This window comes from Nicotiana tabacum, chromosome 9 (assembly GCF_000715075.1).
Source record: "Nicotiana tabacum cultivar K326 chromosome 9, ASM71507v2, whole genome shotgun sequence".
Taxonomy (NCBI): Eukaryota; Viridiplantae; Streptophyta; class Magnoliopsida; order Solanales; family Solanaceae; genus Nicotiana; species Nicotiana tabacum.
The window spans coordinates 76,143,338-76,161,433 of record NC_134088.1 but is presented as its reverse complement, the minus strand read 5'-3'; the positions used below and the strand labels follow the sequence as shown (position 1 = coordinate 76,161,433).

Genomic DNA, 18,096 nt, shown 5'->3' with positions numbered 1-18,096 from the left:
AACCAATCATACACGCACGTCATAATACATAATATGAAGCTACGCAAAGTCGCAAACCACCGAATGAAAAGCTAAAGCTTAAAATGATCGGTCGGGTCGTTACATTCTGCCCCACTTAAACATATGTTCGTCCTCGAACGTGCCAAAAGTCGTTCCAAAGCCATCAAATTGCTGTATAAACTTACCATACACATACCCATGAGCGCTCCCACATCACTTCAACCTATATAATTCTGAAAACACAATCTAACCAAAGATCTTTACCTCAACCTTAGTTCACAACCCTTAGAACCCATTCTCCAAATTTCAAAATTCATTATGATACCCGATTCTTGCATATATACGATGTATAAGTCTGAATAAAGTTGTATCAAGTCGTAACCATATCCCAAGTATAATCACATGATATTCCACATAACCCAGATACACATAGCAATAATTCTCGAATACAATAGCTGCTCAAATAGCAAGTGCGGTATCGGTATCTAACCTCCTATCAATAAAAACTTTGTTCCAAATCTTCGTACACTGCCAATGTTGAAAGAAACATGCAGAAACTCATAAAAACCCATGACATTAACAAGTCATGGCGCTCTCTTACCCGACAAGAACCTTAGCCGAAATCTAAGCTGACTAGTGATATTATCCTTCCAACATACCTTAATCAAGTCTGATGACACTCATTCCAGGTCAAATAACCTTACCATATCTAATACAAGCTACTCTACCATCATGGCATACCAATCCTATTTAGAGTCACATACCATGCCATTCATGCACCAATGAACAATAGCTCAGATATACCCAACGATGGAAAGAGAATAAAATGAAAGAATTGCCCTACCAGCTCAACAGATACCATCGTCATGCGCAATTCTACGAACCTATCACACAAGGAGAAACAAACATACTTGATACTCTCAAGGATCATATCCAACATAACCCTGCTGCGATGTGTGACCAAAATCAGACACCGGTCCACATGGAATATGTCAAGCCATGAGGCTCACAATAAACATACGTAAGCATATTAACAACAAACACGCGAAGAACATGACTATCACCATGGAGAAAATGATATCACTATATATAACAAACAGAAGACCATAATCAAGGCGCAGTTAATCATGCAATATCCCAAGAGCCACCTCGCTCGAATTCCTCCACAAGGCCCAAACACAACCGAATCAGGTGTGCAAATAGTCAACAATCTCACAACTTACCATAGCATAGGAGAGTAACACAAGGAATACATCAGAACACGAATAATATCAACTCTAAGCGATGAAACCACCATTAACATCAGGTGTGCCGGGTAAACAAATCCAACTCGATATAGAATACACATTCTCATTAGACCTGCCAATGGCCTCCAAATCAATTATTATCCTTCCAAAATAGGTAGATAGCCTCCAAAAAGCCCACTATAACATATCTATAACACATATCATCAGTCGCCAACCTTTTAGTATGCCTTCATCATCCACAACCATAGAAATACCTGCCTCTAAGAACCCTCTTAATCTTCAAATCCTTAGAATACCAGAATATCCATATCCAATCCCAGCTACACTACTCAAATGACTGACGCATTCCTTATACACGATCCTTCCACGAGAAATTAAGGACCCGACCAGTCATTTTGAGCATTTGCACTTCGCTTGGTAGTTTATGGCCATGCGTTGCTCTGTATGATGTATTATGACTTATGTAAATCGTCGGGTTTTTTTTTCAGGTTATTCAAAATTAATTTGGAAGAATGAATTTCATGATTTAAGCTTTAAGTTGGAAGAGTTGACCAAGATAGACTTTTTATATTTGACCTCGGATTGGAGTTTTGATGGTTTCGTTAGGTCCGAGTGGTGATTTAGGACTCGGGCATATGCTAGGATTTGCATTTGGATGTTTCTAGAAGGTTTCGATACAAATTGATGAAAATTGGAAATTGAAGGTTTGGAAAATTCATAAGTTTGACCGAGAGTTGACTTTATGGATATTAGATTCGAATTGTGGTTCTGGGAATTTCAATAGCTTCGCTATGTCATATGGTACTTGTGTGCAAAATTTGTGTTCATTCTGGGTTGATTTAATATGTTTCGGCTCGAGTTTTGGAAGTTGAAAGTTCAAGGTTCATTTATATTTGTTTTGCGGTGCGATTCGTCGTTTAGATATTATTATGTGTTATTTGAGGCCTCACATAGGTCTGTGTTATATTTAGGGACTTGTTGGTATATTCGTACGGAGTCCCGAGGGGCCCGAGGGGAGTTGCGGATAATTGGTCGCAGAAGTAACATCGCAGATGCGGGGTTATCTTCACAGAAGCTTGAAGAGGGAACTGGGCGTGAGGACCGCAGGTGCGGGTGCTTGGTCGCACCTTTGAGACTGCAGATGCGGATTAATGTACGCAGGAGCGCGATCGTAGAAACGGGTAACGGATAGCAAAAGCGATGGTTGCTGGTTGGGGGGGACTTCATTGCAGAAGCGAAATTCGTTGTGCAGATGCGACATTGTGACCGCATATGCAGAAACTGCTGGGCAGAAGCTATAAATATCGAGATTTTGGTTCTTTTATCATATTTTGAGATGTGGGACTCGGATTCAGGCGACTTTTGAAGCAATTTTTATTACAAGGATTGGGGTAAGTGTTCTACACTTGGTTTTGATTTTATTTCATGAATCTATCTTCATTTTTGGCAATTGGTTGATGAATTTTAAAGAGAAATGGGGGGGGGTTTGACTAAAGTTTCATAAAGCGAATTCTTTGGTTTTGAACATCGATTCAAAGTCGGATTTGAGTGAAACTAGTATGGTCGGACTCGTAATTGAATAGGTTATCGAATATTTTGAGTTTTGTCGGGTTCCGAGGTGGGGGCCCGAATTGGACTTTTGGGATGATTTTTGGGCTTTGATTAAAGATTCGACCTTTATCAATTGAGTTTGTTTCCTTTGGTATTATTTGATGTATTTGAGTTGCTTTTTGGGTAGTTTCGAGCCGTTCAGAGGTCGGTAAGTGCGAGATGGCATTTTTTGGAGCATCGTTTGGCTTGCTCGGTATTGGATTTGGCTTGTTCGAGGTAAGTAACACTTCTAATCTTGGTGCTGAGGGTATGAAACCCCGAATTGCGTATTATGTGATTGATGTTGAGGTGACGCACATGCTAGGTGATGGGCGTGTGGGCATGCACCGTGTGAATTGTACTTTAGTCGATTCCATAGAACTGTGTAGCTATCTTCTCTGGATATTTTCATTGTACTCTATGTGTTAGAAAACCTAAGCTGTAATTCATGCTAGAAATCATGCTTAGGCTTATGTTGGTATTATTGGGACCCACTGAGGCCACTTCTCCTGTTGAATTTTATGTTTAATTTGAAGTTTGGTACTTAGTCATATTTATTCATTGCATACCATATCTCAGCCTTTGTTGCTATTTATTGATACATCATATCATCATTTTTGGGCTTGTTTCATGACATTGTGAGCCCGAGAGACTAGAGAGTTTAATGACTGAGTGAGGCCAATGACCTATTTGTGAGAGATATTTATGGGATCGGGTTGTACGCCGCAGCATGTTTTATTGATTTATACCTGGATCTGGCTTATTATAGCGCTTGGGCTAAAGGAGCCCCTCCGGAGTCTGTACACACCCCTAGTGAGCGCAGTTGATTTTTATTGAGGGATGGATCTTTCCTGGACATGGATCTTGCCCGAATCATTTATATTTTGGGATGGATCTTCCCCTGGGTTGGATTGGCCTTATACAATTGTGTGTGTGTGTGTGTGTGTGTGTGTGTGTGTGTATATATATATATATATATATATATATATATATATATATATATATATATATATATATTTGGAATGGATCTTTCCTGGGCTGCATTGGCCATATACAATACTGAGTGACTGAGCATGTCAAGTGATTGAGCATGATGAGTGGAAACGGGAACATTAAAACAAAGAATCGAGGCTCAAACTGAATAGCATTTCTCTTAAGTTGTTAAATTTTTATTCTACCAAAAGAGTGTCTGAATAACACTTAAACACTTCAGATTATTTTCAAACTTTGCACACAAGTTCAATTCAACTATATAGACCTATCCAAAGTCTCGGAACACCAATTGAAGTGCAATAACATCAAAGTCAACTCTTGGTCAAACTTATGAACTCTTAAGTTTTTCGAGTTGCCATCTTTTGACAAATAGTGTCGAATTCTTCTAGGAACTTCCGAAACCAAATCCGAACATACGTACAAGTCCAAAATCATCATACAAACCTATCGGAATAATCAAAGTCCGATTCCGACTCCGCTTATCTAAAAGCCAAACCTTGGTCAACTCTTCCAACTTAAAACTTCTAAAACGAGAATCATTCTTCCAAATAAACCCCGAACCGCTCAAAAACTGAAACTAATCATACACGAAAGTCATAATACATAATATGAATCTACTCAAAATCTTTAACCACTGAATGAAACGCTAAAGCTCAAAACGACCGGTCGGGTCGTTATACCATATTTATCCATTTATTTTTCTACCTATCAAACTAATTACCCTTCCTACCCATTATAGCTTTAGTGGGCAACTGCCTCCTTTTTCTCCTTTTATTTCCTCATTTTTTCTTCATTTTTGTTTCTCCTTTTTTGTTCATTTAGTTTTTTCAATCATATTATTCTTTATTTCCTTTTTTCTCACCATAATCTGATTCCAAACTCAATTTTGGCTCCTTTTTTTTAATTGTTTTCCTTTTGTTCATTTTCTTTATTTCTTGTCCCTTTCTAATTTCATTTAAATCTTTTTTACTTTTCTTTTCTTTTTTTTACATAATTTAATTTTATTCACTTTTTCTGCTTCTTTTCTTTATCCTTCTTTTTTTATATAATAATAAAAGATAACTGATATAGTAAACATTCTTTCACCTTTTTTAATATAACTGGTATAATATACCTTTTATCTTCTTTTCTCATTTTCTTTTTCTCTAAATCCATTATTAGAACAACTTATATATTTGCCTATTTTCTCTCCTCTTTTTTCCTTTCAATTTCTTTCTTTTTTTATTTTTTCTTCTTTTCTTATTTTATTTATTATTATTTTCATATAATATTTTCTTTATTTTTTTTCATAAATTAAGTATGCACACTTTTTTTGGCTCCTTTATTTTTGTTCCCTTTATTCTTTCTTTATTTTTTACTATATCAAAAAAAAATAACTAGATCTGTTTATTTTTTTTAATTATTTTATATTAATTACTAGAAAATAACTTATTCTAGCCAATAGTATACTAAATATATTAGTAACAGTTGAAGTATGTTGTTGCAGTACACTATGATACCCATATAGTATACATTATATATAGACAGGATATCATAGATGACTGGTTTATTTATTCAACCAAATAAAAATACTCATCAGTCCTTTATGATACCCACATGGTATATATCATATACTAACACAGTATCATAGAGGTTTGATTTATTACTTTCAGAGACACACTCAATCCTCTATGATATCTACATAGTATAATATCATATACTGATAGGGTATCATAGAGCTCTGGTTCATTCCATCTAGAAAACACGCAGTCCTCTATGGTACCAGCCAGATATATATCATATACTGACATGGTATCATAGAAAGGTTCATTCCTTCAAAAAGAACTCATTAGTCCTCTATGATACGCACATGGTATATATCATATACTGTCAGGGTATCCTTGAGGACTAGTTCATTCTTTCAAAATATTTAGTAGCATATTATTGTAATTATTTATTGACACTTGATTTAATTATTATATACCAATACCCGATTAGAATCAGATCAAAATAACTACAAACTCAGTAAATTTAATTTATGACTTTCAAGCTATAAGGTCTTTCAACGGTGGATCTAATATTTCTTACAACAAATCACTATGAACTTCCCAAAAGATATTAGAAATGATTATATGTAACATTGTTACTACAAAACAGTTATTTAGCTTATCATTGAACCATATCAAATCTCAATCAACAAAATCATAATTAAAAAAAAGACAGTGATGTCACGGCCTAAATCCCACTATAGCTTGTGATGGCGCCCAACGTTGCCGTTAGGCAAGCCAGCGGTAAACTATCAACATATTTATTCATTTTATTAATTTTGAAATCATGAATTTTATTAAATAAATAAATTTGCGCATTTAGAATCATGGATACACACACAATTAGTAAGGTATAAAGATGAAAGGTGACAATGTTGTGCAATCCCGTAAAATATCAACTAAAGTATCCCAAAACCCAGTATTACAAGTGCATGAGCGTCTACTAAAGAGTGCAATAATAATACAACATCTACCTGGAATATGAATAGACAGGATAAGGTAAATAAATATGGTGAAGACTCTGTGGGTTGCGACACATAGCATGGAATGTAGCTCACCATAAAGTCCCTTCAACACCTGTGTCAATGCACTAAGATGACCACCAAATGAATCTAATAGATCTTGCACATTTAGTGCCAAAGTGTAGCATGAGTACGTAAATGAACACGTACTCAGTAAGTATTTATCCTAACCCCAAAGAAGTAGTGACGAGGGGTCGACATCGACACTTACTAGTGCTCCAATAAATAAAATGCATGAATCATAAGCAGGTATAAAATACAACTGGATCAATAGAATAAGGAACAGTAGATAACAAAATTCGTTAACAAATATTATCAGTTTAAATAACCCCAAGTACCACATGATATCTCAACAAATAAGAGCCATCAATTAGATATCCGATCTCAAGTCATAAAGAGAATATTACGTAATTTTCAAGTTTAATGACGAGGGTAATCTCGTGGTTATTCGGACTCCTAGCGATTTTACACACGAATTATGACGAGGTCGTTCGGACCGATTCAAAGTCGTGTACATATACTACCGAGGTCGTACGGCCCGATTCGTGGATGCATCTCATATTGATATTTTATAGCACTACCGAGGTGTTTGGTCCGATCCCCAGGAAGATAAGAAACTTATCGAATTACGGGCTCGTAAAGTAATCATGACTTTTACCAATTTTTGAATATCTTCCCAACAACTCTTGGTAATAGGATTTAATCTAACATGATCTCTAATCACATTTCATTTTGAAGTCTTAGGTAATTGATGGTAGGCTATAATCCCGTATTTTAGTCACTTAATGCACTCTAATTCACTGCACTTTACTTGTTTTAAGATTTAATTATTAGTGTTTTGCACTTATTGTGTGTTTTATACGTTGTAGGAGTGATTCCAAGCTATGTAGATGTTATAAAATAAATTTGAGCTATTTGGAGCTTTGTAGTCTGAGTAAAATCCCAGGGGATTAAGTCAGGATCATGTTCGGGGGTCGAAAACCAAGCCTGGAAGTCAAAAATTAAAGTTGGAGCTGTACTCTAAGAAAACCCCACTGCCGCGGCAGCCCAACTTTTGCTGCGTGACAGATGTTTAGCTCTCTGGATTTCCCGACTAATGCTCCGCATGGAGCATCGCCCCATGCGGCGTGCCTGTGTATTTGTTTACAGAGTGAAAATCCTATTTCGACTAGGAGAAGGTGGTTTCGTATGGGCCCAATCCTACATGATATAAATACATGAAAAATATTATTTTCTAGACTTTTGACATACGCTAGACCTAAGGAAGAAAAGGAGGAGTGGGAGGAGCAAAAGCAAGAGGATTTCATCATTCCTTCCTCACTCAAGACCCGAGTTTGGATCGAATTTATATTTTCTATACTTTAATTTTATTTGTGATGAATTCCTCCATATCTATGGAGTAGTTTTATTTAGGGTTTGATGGATTTGGTGTATTGATGATTGTTTGTAGGTTATAACTATATTTTTATGTATTGAAGTATTTTTGGATGATTTAATTGTTGCATTTATAATCACTTGTTCATGTAATCGAGAGAGGCATAACTTGTGATATCTGTGAATTATATTGTTTGTTAAGTTCATTTATTCTTCTTAGTAATCGAAAGAGGGTAGTTGAATCATTGATTAAACCTAGTTAGGAGGATAATCGAGAGAGGTTCTCCTAAATACCAATCCACTACGCATTCTTGCATATCTTCACTTGCTTAAATTGGTTCATCTTGTAAGGTTAAGACTTAATCGAGAGAGGAGTTTTTGCTGAATGTTTGAACTAATAATTGAGTGAATTCGAGAAACTCACTTAAAAATTAGAAGTGAATTACCTAGAGTTAGATCCGAAACAATTATCTTGCACCTATCCTATCAAAACCCTATCTTCTCCCATTGCTAACCTTCTTTGCTTGTTCCTTGTTGCGATTGTCATTAGTCAATAGCTTTAGATTCTTAGTTAATTTTAGTAGGAAATCATATAAATCTCAATTGTTGATCATCTTGGATTGCAACCAGGCTAGAAACTATGAGAATACTGTTTAAATCTAATCCATGTGCATATGATATTATACTATACTATATTTGATTAGCAAGCAAAATTTAGGTGTGTATTTCGAGCTCGTCAAATTTTGGCGTCGTTACCGGGGATTGGCAATCAATATTGTTTGAAATAATTTGTAGTGCTAATTCAAGAATTTGTCTTTTTCTTTTTCTTTTTTTTCTCTTTTACGTTTGGTGTTCTTTGACTACGCGCAGGTTACAAGTTGAGGTTGGTCTATGACTTGAGCTTTTGTGAAAGAAGTGCTAACATACGATCCAGATATAGAAAAACAATTGAGACAACTGATGAAGGAAAGAAATCTCAGTGAGACGTTAGAAAAGGTTGGGCAATCCTCACCCAAAGAAACTATGGGTGGAAACGATGATGCTAATGTAGATTTGGCTGCGAGGTAGGCAGCACAACAATGAGAAAAAGATGCACTGGGTGATGAGAAAGCAATTATCAAAGATACACAGATTATCTATGAAGAAGAGAGGGGTTGAAGAATTTCTCAAAATCAACTTCCAATTGCAGCTAACAATTTCGAATTAAAGCAAGGGTTTCTTCAAACCCTTCAGAATTGTTGTGTCTTCAGAGGGAACCCAAACGAAGATCCAAATACACGTCTAATGGACTTCGAGGAGATTATGAACACCTTTCAATATAATGGTGTGTCACGAGATGCAGTGTACTTAAGGACATTCCTCTTCAAACTCAAAGATTATGCAAAGTAGTGGCTTCGAAGCTTACCCATGGGATCGATTAGAACGTGGGAGGAGATGACCGAAAAATTCCTTGACAAATATTTCTCCTCAGCTAAAACGGGCAAGTTTAGAAGAGAAATCCATAACTTCTTCCAGAAAGAGACTGAAACTATTTTGTAAGCATGGGAGAGATTTAAGGAGATAGTTAAAAAGTATCAACATAGTGGAGTTGAACTCTGGATGAAACTCCAGGACTTTTGATATGGATTGACATCGGCTTCACGCAGAACATTGAGCAATGCAGCAGGAAGCCCTTTGATGAAGAAGACTCCAGAGGAGATAGTCAGAATTCTTGATAAGTTGTCTGAAGATGCAAATAGTGGCCCTCTGAGAGTGCTGAAAGGAGAATATCAGGTGGTGTTCACCAAGTTGATGCTAATACATCTGTGCAGGTACAACTTGATGTTATGGCTAAGGAAATACGAAAGCTGGCCTTAGCCTCGGTACAAAATGAGCCTCACGCAGCATGTGATATATGTAGAAAACGACACCCTACTCATAAGTGTCAAGCCTCAACTGAGGAAGTGGATAATGTAGGAAATTACAATTTTAATGCAATGGGTCAGAGGAATCCTAGTTTTTCATGGAGTTCACCTGGAGGTACTGTGAATGCTTGGAAACAAAATAACTCTAGGTCCCAGAGACATGGAGCTCCAGCATACCAAAATAAGCATGGTACAAATATCAGCCTCAACAGCCCGTTCAGCCTGATCTAGAGGATCTAATGAAGGCCTTAAGTATCAAGACAGATGAGAGGCTGGACGCCCATGGAGCAGCTATCAAAGAGTTGGGCATATCTTTTCAAAACCTAGAGAGACAAGTGGGACATATTGCAACAATATTATTTTAGAGGGCTCCAGGAACTCTCCCGGTTGATACTGAGAGAAATCCCAAAGAAACAGTGAATGGTGTAACTCTGAGAAGTGGAAAAGTGTTGAAAGATCCCACCTCGATCCAAAAGGATGTGAAACCTAAAAAAGAAAGTAGGTAGTAGCTGAAGAATGATGTTGATAATAAGAAGAAGGGCCAGATAAAAGCTGAGAAAAAGAAGAAGGGAGAAACTTCGAGAAGGGAGGAACATGATGAGAGCGGGCATATGCCTGCTTTACCTTTCCCCCAAAAGCTATATAGAGAAAAGTTGGACAAGCAGTTTGGGAAATTTTTGGATGTGCTGAAATAGATTCATGTAAACTTAAAATTCACAGAAGTGCTCTCACAAATGCCTGCTTATGCCAAATTCTTGAAGGAGATCCTTACATAGAAGAGGAAGATAGAAGAGACTTTAGTGGTCAAGCTCACAGAACATTGCATTGCGATAATGCAAAACAAACTCCCACAAAAGTGTGGAGATCTAGGGAGTTTAACTATATCTTGCTCTGTAGGAACTATTCATTTTGACAAGTCTTTATGTGATTCTAGTGCCTCAATTAATCTAACGCCTCTATCTATTTACAGGAAATTGGAGAAGGCGATTGGAGAATAAGGTCTGCACCAATATCGTTATAGCTGGCAGACCAAACGACTTTAATACCCGAGGGGATAATATAAGATGTGTTAGTTCGGGTGGATAAGTTCGTATTTCCTGTGGATTTTATAGTAGTGAATATGGAGGAAAACAAGGAGGTCCCCCTCATCTTAGAAAGACCATTCTTAGCGATGGATAGAGCTATATTATATATACACGATAGGAAAATCGTACTTAGAGTGGGTGAAAAGACTGTGACTTTTGAGATGAATGTAGCAAAGAGGGTCCAAAAAGGAAAACCAGCTGCAACTATTGAGTGGAAAGTGAAGCGGTCGAAAGAGAAGGCTGTAGTGACCGAGAAAGATAAGTGTGGGGTGTATCCCAAGAAAGCCAAGAAGAAGCTATCTTCATAGATCAGCGCATTAGATCAAAGGCAAGGAATGGAGCCCAACTTCAACTCAGACCCCGACTAGATATTTAGGGAAGTTTCTGTTACCTTATGCTTTTTAATTGTGTGTCATGGGGACATGCCACAACTTAAAGTGTGGGATGGGGGGATATTTGTATGTATGTATCTTTATTAGTTTTTTGTTTGTTAGTTGTAGTAGTTAGAGATTGAGAAACATTAATTGAGAAAAAATATAAAATTTTTGATTTTTCCCGACGATGGATATCATTGACAGGTTTCTTGAGGGATTATAGTTGAAAGAAAAAAGACAAAAAGATTTTCTTTTGTTAGGTAGTGTAATAATTCCCTCTTGGTTTTTCTTTGTACCGTGGTTCATTTCCAAGGGTTTTGTTTGAACCGGGTGTAGTTAGTCTTTATTTTTTAGGAGTAGAAAACCCTGTGCTATGAATTGAATTGAAGGAAATATCTCTTAACTTTATTATACCTTGAGAAAAGTAAGTGCTTTAGTTGTGACGCTTAGGCTCAGTTTTTGACTCTTGTATAAGTACATTAAAGTGTATGATCTTAACTTTGCTTAACTACTTTGACTAGAGTGTCTTGATGGTGTAATCTTGAGTGAGTTATGTGCCATGTGTGTGAGAGGTTTTGTGTTATTTTGTGCATTGCATTTGATGTCTAGAAATTGCCACGTGTATTTGCAAAGCGAAATAGTAGTTTATTTAGTTTTAGAAGTAATATAGGCGTTTCTTTGTTGAGCAGATATATGCTTTTGCCCACCTAATTGTTATGTATCGGAGTTAACCCTTTGAGCCTGTAATCCCGTTTCTTTGGAAACCACATTACAAGACCTAACTATTTGTTTGAATTGAACATCTATTTGATCCTTGTACCTCTCGTGAGCACTTGAATTTATTATAAACTTTGTAACAGTGAAGTGTGGGGTGGTTGGTTTGGCTTTTGAGTGAAACTATTGAACTAAGGAGAAAGGTGCACCGTTTTGAAAAAGAAAGATCCACTTGAATAGAAAAAGAAAGAAAAAATAAGTGGATGATTGTGAAAAATATTCCTTGGTAGTAGTAACTTGATGTAATTGTGCTTAAAGAAGTAGGCAGTTAATGTATATTAATGTGAAGGTGGAGTTATGGTTTGACATAAGTGTGGGATTTTGAATGGTTAATTGTATGTATTAAAGTGCTTAGGTAGGTGTAGTCAGTCTTATATCCAAAAGTATCCTACCCATCCTGCAACCTACATTACAACAAATTAAAGTCCTACTTGATCCTTGACTGAATGAGATCAATTAGTAGAGTAGTACACTTCGGGTAAGCCTATGGTACGTCTTTTGTGGCTTATGAATGTCACTTCTGAGAGTGAGTGAATTCTTTCTATCTTGAGTTCCTAGTTATTTTTAAATTTTGCGGTGTGTGATATATGTGGCGTGCCATGGCTTCCCAACTTTTGCTTCCTGACAGATCTTTAGCTCTCTGGATTTCCCCACTAATACCCCGTATGGCGCGTCGCCCCATGCGGCGCGTCTGCTTATCATTTTACAGAGTGAAAATACTATTTCGCCTAGTAGAAGGTGGTTTCGTCTAGGCCAGACCATACTTGGTATAAATACATGAAAAAACGTTATTTTCTGGACTTTTGACATACTTTAGACCTAAGGAAGCTAAGAGGAGTGGGATGAACAAAAGTACGAGGATTTCATCATTCCTTCCTCACTCAAGACCCGAGTTTGGATCGAATTTATGATTTCCTATGCTTTAATTTTATTTGTGATGAATTGCTCCATATCTATAGAGTAGTTCTCTTTAGGGTTTGATAGATTTGGTATATTGATGATTGTTTGTGGATTATAACTCTAGTTTTATGTATTAAAGCGTTTTTGGATGATTTAATTATTGCATTTATATTCATTTATTCATATAATCGAGAGAGGCATAACTTGTGATATATGTGCATTATATTGTTGGTTGAGTTCATTAATTATTCTTAGTAATTGAAAGAGGCTAGTTGAATCAATGATTAAACCTAGTTAGGAGGATAATCGAGAGAGGTTCTCCTAAAGACCAATCCACTATGCATTCTTGCATATTTTCACGTGCTTAAATTGGTTTATCTTGTGAGGTTAAGACTTAATCGAGAGAGGAATTTTTGCTGAACATTTGAACTAATAATTGAGTAGATTCTAGAGACTCACTTAAACATTAGAAGTGAACTACCTAGAGTTAGATCCCAAACAATTATCTTGCACCTATCAAAAGCCTATCTTCTCCCATTGATAACCTTCTTTGCTTGTTCCTTGTTGTGATTGTCATTAGTCAATAGCTTTAGATTCTTAGTTAATTTTAGTTAGAAATTATATAAACCCCAATTGTTGATCATCTTGAATAGAAACCAGGCTAGAAACTATGAGAATATTGTTTAAATCCAATCCCAGTGGATACGATATTATACTATACTATATTTGATTAGCCAGCATAATTTAGGTGTGTGTTTCGAGCTCGTCAGTAATTAAACTAACAAGTTAAATTCGGATAATACAAATGTTGCATGATAAAGTCCCAAGTCTACCCGGACATAACATGATATTAGCTACGTATGGACACTCGTCACCTCGTGCGTACGTGGCCCCCACAACAAGTAGCACATAATAAATACACATCATGGGGTTGTTTCCTCCTCACAGTGTTAGACAGGAGACTTACCTCGCTCCGAAGTTCCATAACCGGCTCCAACGCCCCTCTAGCACCTCAACCAATGTCCATCGATCCGAAACTAGTCAAACAATGTGCAAATCAACCAAAATATACTCCAGTGCTTATAATTTGACATTTTTTAACAATCCTCAACTCCGCTCGACAAGTCAACAAAGACAACCCTCGAGCCCAGATTTCGAAATATTTTGAAAATTAACATTACCCATAACACAACGAACTCAAATATATAATTTATCCCTAATTTCATATTCAATTTCGTGGTAAAAATCCAAAAATATCAAATTCTAGGTTTTTCTTCAAGATTTCAGAATTTCTTCAAAATTCCATGTTTAAATCTAAACATAGTCTATGTATTTAACTTACAACAAGTGGGAATCACTTACCTTGTGTCGCTTGATGAAAAACTCTCCTCAAAATAGCTCCCCAAATTCGTCCATCCAAGTGCAGTATGAGAGAAACGAGAGCTGCGTCCTGATTTAAAAACAAGTCTGACGAGGTCCACCTTATTCGCGATCACGGGAAAGCCCTCGTGAACAAGAAAGCCAAAACATCAGCTGCCCAAAAATCCTCCTTCGCGGTCGCGTCCGCGTCCACCACGTCGCGTTCGCGATACCTCCAGGTCCTGACGCTTCATGTTCGCGGTCACTATGCCGCATTCGCGAAGGCTTAACACCTTCAGGCCCCCAGCTCACCATCCTTCTACGTGTTCGCGACTCCCTGTCGCATTCACGAAGGGAACCTCAGCTTCTTCTCCGCGTTTGCGAAGCCAGTGTCGCGTTCGCGATGAACAAATTCCTAGCAATCAAAAATCCTTCTTCGCGAATACGTGCATCCCTTCGTGTTAGCAAAGAACAAAACCAGACACTAGCACCAGCACCAACAAATCACGCAAACTTGGTCTGAAACCACCGAATCACACCCGAGGCCCCAGGACCCCGTCCAACCACACCAACCAGTCCCAAAACAAGACACGAACTTGCTCGAGACCTCAAATTACCCCAAACAACATCCAAACTACAAATCGACGATCAAGATCCTTCTTTTAACTTTCTAACATTCAAACATCAACGAACATTCGATTCATATCTTAACATTCCGGAATGATGCCAAACTTTAGCACAAGTCACAAATCACGACAAAAACATATTCCAAGGCTCGGAATCCCAAATAGATATCAATAACATCAAAGTCCACTTCAAATCAAACTTAAAAAAATCTAAAAACTTCAAAATGCCAACTTTCCACAATAAGCGGCGAAATGCTCCTGGACCACCCGATACTCAACCCGAACATACGCCCAAGTTCAAAATTATCATACGAACCTATTGGAACCTTCAAATCTCGATTCTGAGGTCGTTTACTCAAAAGTCAAACCTTGGTCAACTCTTCCAACTTAAAGTTTTCGAATTGAGAATTTTCCTTCCGAATCAACTCCGAACTTCCCGAAATTCAATTTTGACCACACGTACAAGTCATAAAATGTGAAGTGAAGGTGCTCAAGACCTCAAACCGGCGAACGACAGACTAGAGCTCAAACTGACCGATCGGTTCGTTACAAGTGACTCAAACAAAGTCAAACACATACGAGAAAACATGAGATTTGTATAGAGAGAAAGAGTATTTTGTTGTTTGGTTGGAAGAATAAATGGAAAGAAGGGAAAGGGGAAAGGGGAATGGGAAGCTTTGAGGAGGAGAGATGTTGGTAAGGCAATTGAGAAATAGATGGACGAGTAATAATTTTGGTTGAGTTAGGTATATTTAGTAATTATTATTAAAATGGGTAAATTCGGGTTGTTATTTTAGGTTTAGTAGGTAGCTGTTTGTGAAACTGAAGATTACATTCTCCATTTTTCAAGGAAATTAAAACATAGATAACTTACAAACTGTTATTATATTTAAAGTATTACTTTTCATATTTCTTTTTATATTTTCTTTCAAATATAATTTTTTTCCTTAACCGACTCTATTTATTGTGAGAATTTTCTTTCATAAGTATGACTTGTTAATACGAAATTTGTAATTAACTATAATCGTACATAGTAGTTACATGCCATAACAATTGTACGATGATGTCCAAACACACCCTTTAGTTTGTGACTGCTAGCACCCAAGATCAAGGTCTGTCAAAATTTTGTCCTTGAGAATCTATTTATACATGAAATACTATTTTACTTAGTATTTGTTGATCCGTACTTTAATGCTTAATAAATATTAGTCTGGCTGAGAGTATTCTTAGTATTTGTGGATCCGTAATGCTTAAATATCAGTTCAGCTGAGAGTATTTTAATCTATGTTTAGTTAAAATTATTATACTTGTATAAGTAATCTCGTAAATATTTATACCACAATTGCAGTAACCACATTTAATGTGGAATAACAATTCTGAATTAACTAATTTGGGGATAAAATAATTAAGTAATAAAATATAATTCTCCAAAATTCTTTCTCCTAAGTCTTTTAAGACGACAAGCTTAAAATTAAAAATAAATATTTTCCATATTTATGTTATGTAAAAAAACACATCACTTATATTATACTTCATATCCTATTGTAAAATTAACAAGTCAAACATCTTAAAAAAAAAAAAAAAAGAGTATAAAAACATTAACTCTAGTTTTATAATCTCCACACTAAAATCTCATTATAGCTTATAGGATTATGCAACAACGAATTAGGGTGGGGTCACATACTTCTACGATTAGGGAACCTAGCTTTACCTTTGACAGCATCAAGGTAGGTCGAAACCTAGAGAGGTTGTGGTCTATGTTGAAAATTCAGAAGAATCATGTGCATAAACTAAAAAGTAAAAACTACACGGGCACAACTACGTAATAAATTTCTTCCTATTAAAACCTTCATAATAGTAAGATGCTAGAGGTTTGACCATTTCAAAATTCTATCTAGTCCTCTTTTTTGTTTTTTTGTTTTTTTTTTTTTTGTCGGAAAAATTGTTTCTATTATTATTACATGGTGGAAATGAGAAACCCAGGGAAGCAAGACGAATCATTATCAACTTCTTTTCCTCAAAAGAAACTAATACGCCATCCGTTTTAACTTATGTGACGTAATTTAATTCGGTATAAAATTTTTAAAAAAAATAGAAATTTATGGTCTTAAAAGTTTAAATAGTAAAGGGTTTGTTGGGCTTTCGATATGTGTGGCTATAAAAGTTTCTAATTAATGATAAAATAGATAAAATAAAAAAGTTATTTCTAAATATAAAAAATGTGTATTTTTTTAAACGAATTAATAAGAAAGCGTGTCACATAAATTAGACGGATGGAGTATTATTTCTTCCATACATGATGGATGAATTGACGTGACACATTCAAGGGCTGGTACCATGGTGCATGCTATTTGCAGATGACATAGTACTGCTTGACGAGACACAAGACGGAGTTATTGCTAGGATGGAGGTTTGAGAACAAAGCCTGGAGTCTAAATGTTTCAGGTTGAACAAGACTAAAACAGAATTCTTGGAGTGCATGTTCAGTGACGCAACTTATGAAGGTGATGTGAAAGTTAGGCTTGATCCACAAGTCATCCCCAAGAGAAGAAGTTTCAAGTATCTGAAGTCAATAATTTAAGGTAATGGGGAAATCGACGATAATGACATATATTATATTGGAGTGGGGAGGATGAAATAGAGGGTCGCATCCGGTGTCTTGTGAAATAAGAATATGCCACAAAGACTTAAAAGTAAGCTGTATTGGGCAGAGTATTGGCCAGCCACGAACTCTCATATTGTAAAAGATAAAAGTAGATTAATGGATGTGTGGGCACACAAGGAGAGATAGGATTAGGAATGAGGATATTTGAAATAAGGTAGGAGTGGCCTCCATAGTGGATAAGATGTGGGAAGCGAGACTGAGATGGTTCGAGTATGAGAAGAGAAGATCCACAAATGTCCCAGTTAGGAGGTGTGAGAGGTCATCCATTATGGGCCAAATGAGAAGTATTGGGTAGAGGTGATAAGGCAGAACGTGTCACGTCTTCAACTTACTGAGAATATGACCCTTGATAGAAGGGTATGAAAATTAAGAATTAGGGTAGAATGTTAATAGGTAGTCGAGCATATTTCGTTTCTATAGCAGTAGTATTAGTACTTGTCTCGTATTTGCTTATTCTAAGGTTTCTATTACTACCCATTGCTTCTTTTGCTTCGGTTATCTTATTATCGTGCCGTTGTTTTTTTTTTTTGTGGCTTTCACACTAAGGTATTTCTTTTTCAACACTATTGTAACTAAATTATGCTCGCTAGTCAAAGATAGTATAGTATAATATCGTATCTACAGGGATTGGAGTTAAACAATATTTTTGTACTTTCT

At 36.4% G+C, this 18,096-nt stretch overlaps 1 non-coding gene across 1 annotated transcript; it reads right to left on the bottom strand.

Moving 5' to 3' along the window:
- Positions 1 to 9,234: 9,234 nt before the first annotated feature.
- LOC142164467 (small nucleolar RNA R71) lies at positions 9,235 to 9,341 on the bottom strand. Its single transcript, XR_012695235.1, has one exon. It is a non-coding gene; the product is annotated as a small nucleolar RNA R71 (small nucleolar RNA).
- Positions 9,342 to 18,096: the final 8,755 nt, after the last annotated feature.